Source organism: Papilio polytes, unplaced genomic scaffold, assembly GCF_000836215.1.
Source record: "Papilio polytes unplaced genomic scaffold, Ppol_1.0 DF822622.1, whole genome shotgun sequence".
NCBI classification, from domain to species: Eukaryota; Metazoa; Arthropoda; class Insecta; order Lepidoptera; family Papilionidae; genus Papilio; species Papilio polytes.
In genome coordinates this window covers 2,000,034-2,008,717 of record NW_013526582.1, presented here as the reverse complement: position 1 = coordinate 2,008,717, position 8,684 = coordinate 2,000,034, and the positions used below count along the sequence as shown (strand labels likewise).

Here is an 8,684-nt window from a genome sequence, read left to right as displayed (position 1 = left end):
AAAAAAAAGAATTATTCAAAAATATGCTGTAATTGCTGACATCTTAGGCAACAAAGAAGTTTGTGTTTACGCTTTATTATAATAGTATAGATATAGATTTCGTTTGAATAATTTCAATTTTCTTCAAGTCATCTTAATATAATAAATTACTCAAAGGTTTGTTCAATTTGTTAAATGAAATTTTCAGTATATTTCGTGCTCTGTGCATTTGACTTTATTGAAATTATTTAATGATCCGATGCCTCTCGTCACCTTTACTCCGGAGCGCTTTGATATTCGTAGATTGGGATAATTGCTTGATGAACGTTGTAATTCAATTATTTCTATATGGGTTATCGACGTTACTTGTGAAAGAGAATTTCGTATCTGTTCTAAAGTAAATTAACGTGATAAAATAGTTGAAGAAATTAATTATATTGCAGACGTACTTAAATAAGAAACTTTTTTTATGATAGTGTTATAGCTAAAGTGGTAGACTATACTCGTAATGGTATATACCCTTAACAGTGGTAGAGCCCGCTTTATCATTTGCACGAATGGGCCGGCTTACCCTCTGGAATACCATGACCACACAGAAGTTAGGCGTGAAGTGAAAGCAATTACGCGTTTCGTTTTATGAGTATGGTGCTGGAGGCCCAACTTTAGTCTCTTTTCCTGCCCACCGTTTTTCTTATAAGAAAAGGATAGGGAACGTGGATTTTACGATGCAGGAGATGCATAGGAAGGGGAAATATCGAATTGCGAACGTCTCTGGGCAGCGGTCGCTTTGCTTTTTTGGAGGCGTGGACTATATAATTTTTGGTTTGGCGTATTATAACTGCGGAGTCTACGGATAACGTTTATTCTATCACAATCCAACTAACCTGTCATAGAAAATTTTCACTTTAACGTACACGAAATAAAAGTGTGGAGGTTTTAACTTAAATGAATTTAGTTAAAATCTAAGACTTTTATTATAATTCCCATATATCTTTATTTCTTATTTTTTATGCAATACATTTTACATTACATTTGATATAAAAATAAAATATATTATATAAAAAATAGAGCACCACCGGCTGCGGAATCCGATGACTCAAGCAACCAGTGGTCAGGGCTGCAGAGACAGGAACGTCCTCACTAGTCGTGCGGTTTCTAAAATAACCGCCTTTTGGATCGGGCCCTTAATTATTTTAATTACTATTAGTATTTTAGATTGATTTTTTTACATATCGTTCGTAATAAAAAATGGAATCTATATAAATTACCGATCACGTATTCAAGTAATGCTAATTCTAGCCATATTGATGTCAGGACGAGTTAAGTTCGACATTGACGTGGGTGAGGTGACATTAACGACAAGGGGAGAGAACCACGAGAGTGAAAATGTTTAATGAATTCAAATTGATTGACCAGGGGTTATAAAACATATTAAAATCATTGATGATCATGTTTTTTTAATGTAGTAGAGTGCTTGAAAATATATTTGAAATGAATGTACAATAAAGTTTGAAGACAATCACATAATTAGTGGATTTAATCAACTGCAAACTATATTATTTATTTATTTAATTATTTATTGCAATTAATTTATACAAACATCTATACAAAGTAACAAGAATAAGTACCCCTTCGGGCGTGTAATATGGGTACAAATGCAGCGAAACAAACTATGGGAATAACAACATAATGCACCTAAAACCATATCATATTTGCAACTAAACACTTTTTAACACAAAAACAACAGAACGAAACAAAAAAATCTTATTTAAAGGTAAATGACCTAATTTTACACTTCCATGAGTGTACTAAAACTAAGGCTGGCTAAAAAAGGTCATCCATTTTCTAGCCAGTCCTTAAAGTATTCTTATGAAAGTCTCTGTTTCTTTCTAAATCTAACGAAAAATTATAATATTATACCTCATTGTTGAGAGTAAAATTATTATTAGTAGCTGTTTAAGGGATAAATTAAAGAGGGTGGTTGGTGGAAATGGCAAACATAGAAACAAAAGCGTAGACTTATTTACGAGTAGGCAAGCAAACGTTCTTCTATTTTTTTTAGAAAAAAAACGTTATTCAGAGTTTAAAAAAACCGTTTTAAAACGCCTAACAAAGTGTATCTTGTACCAGGCGGACAGAATGACATGGTGATGTCAGTTATGAAAATTTAGTGCTATTGTAGGGATAAAATATCGGTACACGATCCCGCATGTATTTTTGTTTGTAAACGACACGTTCTAAAAAAAATAACACGTACAGTTTTTTAATGCATAAAACTGTTACTAAAATAGACTTGCGTAATAAATCCGGGAAGTCAAAGTTTATTAAATTAATTTCGTAAATTTGACAGTAAAAACAATAACCGAGAAACCCCAAACAACCTATTTATATGAACTAATTGGACTCCGCATTGAATCCTTTTTAAGGAATTTTAATTTTCCCCTATAATAATCTCTCTGCCGTTCTCTTTCATGCAAGGTAAATGCACCAGTTTTCGATCTACAGAGCAATCTATCGTCTATCAATAAAGTTGTCATTTAATTCTTATAAGTAACACATTTTTATGCAATTAAGAAATAAAATAAATCACTGCGAGTGGGATATGAACTCGCAACATTTCGTAATTTTTAAAATTTTAATTTCTCACGTCCATTATAGGTGTTTTGGGTGGTCTAACATACCTGATAACACTTCGGGAACTATTAAAAATTCCTTATTTGTCAAAATCGTTACTAGTTTAGGCAGTAAGACGTCACAATGGAATTTGCAGACAAACAAATAAAAAAAGACTTACACAGACGCGAAATACATCTGTCAATCGAATACAAAGTAATAGTACCCAATCCAAGATCATCATCACAGTTATGAAGAATCACAATTTTGTATACTCCATACTATTATTAAGAGCGTCGGTGGCTCAGTGGTTTGAACACTTGACTTGTAAATCTACACGTCTTGGGTTCGAATCCCGCCATGTACCAATGTGATTTTCGATTTTTCGAATTTTCATATGTACATAATTTACCCGACGTTCTTACGGTGAAGGAAAACATCGTGATGCCTGCACATATCGGCGAAGAAATTCTTAGATATGTGTGAAGTCAACCAACCCGCTGTGCAGCGTGGTTGACTATGGCCTAGTCACCCTAATTTAGGGTAGGCTCCGAGCCCCTCGGTGGGGACGTATAGTGAGCTGGTGATGATGATGATGATGATGATGATACTATTAAATTGTATTTCAAAATACTTTAACAGTTAATTTACCCAATTATCAATAACCTTTTTCAATTACCACATTTAGACCCTTTTTTAAACCATCGCACAACAGTTGTGCGATTGTCGATTGTTTCGCTGCCAATTCAACTGTTTTTGCACAACTAAAAATCGTGTAGTATACCTCATTGCTCATATGAATCAAAGCGAGTCTAAACAGTTGTGCGACAGTTTGGTTTTAGTTGTTCTTTTTATTTTCTTTATTTCCTGCTGCTATGTTTTTTGCAGCAACCTTGTTATCTTGTAGTTTTTTTTCTAGTTCTTTACCTTTTTTTTTTAGTAGTTTTAGTTTTTAGTTTCAGATGTTACTATTAATAAATTCTGTCAATACATCGATAGTTTTTCTATCAAAGTATGAACACTAGTTCGGTTTCCTTTTTCAATCACATTTAATCTTTAAGTGAACAATAAGCTAGAGATTTGCTTTAGAAAGTCGGCGATACAAGAGCACAATTGACCAAACAGCAGCCAGCATCAATACTGTTCTGATTCTTTTTCTATTATACTAACGGTAGTACTGTTTTGAAATTGAAAACACTTGAATTCTCACATTGTGAGAATTTTGATTACCTGTACGAGGTTTACTTGTAAAATATGTGTTATATTCGTGATTTGTGACGTCACAAACTAAATCGACTGATGTTTTTTCAAAACATTTATTTAAATTTCTAATATGGATGTTAATATCTCACTAATATTATAAACTAGCTGTTCGCGTGCGGTTTTACCCGCATGAAACTATAATAGCTTTATTTTATATTTAGATTTGTCAAAATATTAAAAGCAAATGTCAAAATGACATGACATGGCACACCTTAGCAATCTTTCTTTCTTGATGTTGGCAGCAACTTATGGTCTTTTCCCACATTAAGGTTTTCATCCAAAATATTTACACCCTAAGTTTAATGGCGTGAAATATATAGCCTAAAGCATAACGTAAGTGTAGGGCTTTTAATTAAAAAAAATATTCAAAAATGTGCGGTAATTGCTGACATCTTAGGCAACAAAGAAGTGTGTGTTTACGCTTTATTATAATAGTATAGATAGATACGAAAGTTTAGATGGATGGGTGTTTGTTAGAGTTAGCTTAAATTGCTTAACAGATCTGGATGTAATTTAACATGTAGAGGATAGTTGGGAAGAACAGATGGCCGTTTACTTTTTTTATTCAACACAGACGAAGTCGCGGGCAAAAGCTAGTAAATTCTATTTTTTATCACCTCTTTTGTTGAACGAAATTAATGTTCAATTTAAAGAGATTGATGTTCTATTATTTGTGTTATGTGAAACTCTGTATTGATTTTTTTTTAATTTGAACAAAAAATGTCGTTTTCAAATTTGGAACGCGCTGCAAAAATACACAAAGGCGAGCAGGCGCGAAAGAAAATTAACCCAACCGAGATAAATATGACACCTGTCAACTCGATACAACGCTTTTCGTGTACAAAAATGCCATAAATTGTAATTTTCCTCGCTATTAGGGCTCGGGAATATTTTCGATGTTGACTTTTAATTTATATATGTTACGAGAGGTGACTACGAAAGTCGAATTTTGTGTTTTTATGAAAAAAATATTACCTTTTTACTTAACCATGACGTCCTCTGAAATAGGAAGGATCCATTTAAAAATGGTTAAGGAAACTTAACCAACCTTAAGGAAACTTAGTCAACCAACCCGCACTTAGCCAGCGTGGTTGACTATGTATGGCCTAGTCACCTCATATTAGGGTAGGCTCCGAGCCCCTCGGTAAGGACGTATAGTGAGCTGGTGATGATGATGATGATGATGAAAGGAAACTGAATTAAAAAAAAAATTTGGTCGTCACACACATTCAACAGACGAAACGAGGTATTACTTGATGCCTGTCAATTGCCGTGGTTAAGTACTTGATATCTGAAGGTCCTAGTTTCGAATCACCCTGTATTTTTAGAATGGCTATGCAAAATACGCTATTTTATGCAGCAGGAGATATGCTAACACTTTCGTAAAAATAAATTTAATGTCAGGTGGAAGATAGCAAATGGGAGAAAGTTAAAATTATTTTTTTGATATTTTACTTGTGTTATTAAAGTTAAATTTGATTCATGTTAGTTTAAAAATAGTGTCTTTTATTAACTAAATAGATGTATATATATTAAATTATTGTTTGAAAATAATTTTGTTATTTTTCTTTTTAAAACTCAAAAAACAAAAACAACACAATTAAGCACATTTCAATGTTGACTGTACACTAATTTTAAATTATTCAGAAATACTATAATAATTACAACCAGCATTTATAATGAACCCTAACGAGCTTCATTGAAAATTGTCATATTTGTACATCATACACGGGTAAGAGTCTACAAATCTTAGACTCTAGAGAATGGACTAGGCCAAAAGTCTCCGCGCTCTGTACTATTATTGTGATTACATGATGGCACTAACGTTAAAAATGTATTGCCTTAAATAAAACGACCTAACAAACTAGAAAGAAATAATAATCTCGTGTCTAAATATAAATCTATATTCTACATAAAAAATCGGAATATAAATCTCTAAATGGGTTTCGATAAAATTTTGCATAAATGTAGATAATTGTCTGGCAGAATACATGGACTACATACTTCTTTTAATTCCACGCAGACGAAGTTGCTGGCGAAAGCTAATTTACTTATAATTGACAAAGAAATGCACGCTAGTCACAGGTCCTGTCGTTTAAAAGTCAACGTCTTACATCTTACCTGTCGTTAGAGTCGACAAACACGCACTGTGTGTGTTGCGACCCTTAATATGTAGATGAGTGTTGACACTTCGTATTTGCTTGAATTATTTAACTCACTAACTTGGTAAGGCATTATTTATCTTATTCACAAGATAGAAGGTACAATTTTGTATTCAATATTTGTGTTGGTATGTGGTTAAGACATTTTTTAAAATATATGTTGAACAAAACGACTTATTCGTAGCATGTGTGTAGCAGTTGCGTAGTGCGTCCGTAGCACTTGTGTAGCAGATCCGTAGACTTTGTCAATCTCTACCTTAAAATGTTACAAGCTTGGCTCTTTAATTTTTAATCTATTCTTGGATGTTTTTTACGGTACGTAATTAAGGAGAATCATTAGTTATTTCCGTATATTTAATTAAATGGAAGTTAAGTATTTGCATGTAATACTTTATTGATGATATTCCGTTACTTAGTGTTTGTCCGTGAGCGTGAATACTAAATTATTTGCTAATGGAACGGAGCGAGTGAAGTTTCTTATGGAAGGAAAACGAATTATATTTAATAAATCAGAAAGAAATGAGATGTTTATCTCGAAATGTTTGACTGTTATACTCAGACTTCTTTAATGATCACTTAAGTAGTCCCTTAGTGAAGATTTCTAATACTAAACGTACACATATATCATACAACATACATACATCCATCTAAACTTTCGCACTAGTAATATTAGTAAGTTTTTAAGAAATAAGAAATATATACCAAGAGCTCATACCACCTTGTCCAATCTGCCCATTGGCTTAAGAACGCTTTTTCTTAAAAGGGAAGGGGGCAAACGAGCGGCGAGAATACCGAGGTGGTCAACGATGCCCATGGACATGCGCAACATAAGAGGAACTATGCTAATGCATCTGGCATTGCTGGCCTTTGAGGAAATTGTAGGCTCGTTTCTTCAAGGACCCTAAGTCGTATTGGTTTGGAAATACCGCCGAGGACCGACCGTTCCACAACGCGGCTGTGCGGAGCAGAAAGTTCCTTAAAAGCTTACGATAAACGCACCAAAAATTTATTTATATGAAAGATATCAATAATTTGTTATGACACATATTGATGTCGACATCAAATATGAGAGGGAAAATAAAAAACTATATTTCACAAAGATCGAAGCCATTTATAACGGACGAGGAATATAAAAAAATGATCCGTCAGAAGCAATTTCCTTTTGTTATCCCGTATTGAATGATCCATTAATATACTAAAGTATAATCCTGGTAAATTAAAGTATGGATATGAAATATGTACAGTCGTGGAATCTGGAGGTGTTGCATTTAAAAAGATACATAGCATAATACCGAAATTTCAAACGTGTTTCTTCTTAAATTATAAAGCCACATTTAAAAAGTCTAAATTCTCTGCTATCTAATGAATTATTTATAAGAAGTGTACTTCGTCACGTTGCAAGGAACATGGCAACTTTTCTAGAAGTTGGTCACCGCGGATTTCCGCGATTGTACATTGTATTTTCTAATGTCATAAATGCGATAGTATAGATGGATGGATAGTTTGTTAGAGTTTGTCGCCTTAACAGCTCAACGGATATCAATGAAATGTGGTATAGGTGTAGAGGATAGTCTGGAAGAACACATAGGCTACTCTAATTTGTTTTAATTTCACGCGAACGAAGTCGTGCGCGAAAACTAGTAATCAAATAAAATGTTAATCAATCAAATAAAAGATCGTATAAATATTGTTAAAACCCGCAATAAATTGCACTTAGTGGTCTAAGTAGTGTCGGAACTTGAATGAATAATTCCAGTAATAATTAAGAGAATAAGTGAAATAGTGATTGTTAGTACAAGTCTAAGAGAAACATTGTTGACTATAAAAAGTTTGGGGACTAAGAAAATAAGATTATGAGCTAAAAATGTCTCTGGGATCAACAACTACAATCGTCTAAGTAAAGCGTAAAGTTGCCGTAATCCTATCATTGTAGAAAATTCTCAACATTTTCGTTGACTTTATATTATTATTGAAGCTTATATTTCAGTTAGAAATTCATAGTATTTTATAGTTTGAGTCGACAGATAATAGATGTCATTTCTGTCGTTTTTGAATTAAATAATAATTACTCTTAATTCTTTTTTAATATAACCTTTTTTAAACTATCAACTGTCTAGTCTCGATTTGATTTTCATTTTCCTAATATTATAAATGCGAAAGTTTAGATGGATGAATGGATGTTTGTTAGAGTTTGTAGCATAAACACCTTAACGGATCTCGATGTAATTTGGCATAGATGTAGAGTCTGGAAGAACACATAAGCTACTTGCTTTTGTTTCTTTTATTCCACGCGGACGAAGCAAGTGAGTTTATATGAAGAAGCGCACACTACTCGATTTTTAGTTGTGCAACAAAACAGTTGAATTTGCTGTGAAACAATCGACAAACGCACTACAGTTTGCGATAGTTTAGTTAATGGTGTGCGCCCGCTCTTACTACTATTACATATATCTTTTTGCGATGGGGAGCAAGCGAAAGCGCTTCAATATTAAATAATAAAATAAATAAAAAAAAAAACCTCTTTATTGCCATCCAAGAATACACAGAGTTGTACAAAATACAAAACATACATGAAGAAATTATAACAGATGGCAAAAGGGGGAGGCTCAGCTTAACCGATACTGGTTGAGATCCAGTGTCGAGCTGGTTTTCAGCCACCCCCCTTCC

The 8,684-nt window shown here is 33.3% G+C and overlaps 1 protein-coding gene across 1 annotated transcript in view; it reads left to right on the top strand.

Moving 5' to 3' along the window:
- The window catches only part of LOC106105862 (alpha-2C adrenergic receptor-like), a 54,735-nt gene that overhangs the window by 1,106 nt on the left and 44,945 nt on the right, over positions 1 to 8,684 (top strand). The gene's annotated exons all lie outside the window — the stretch shown is intronic.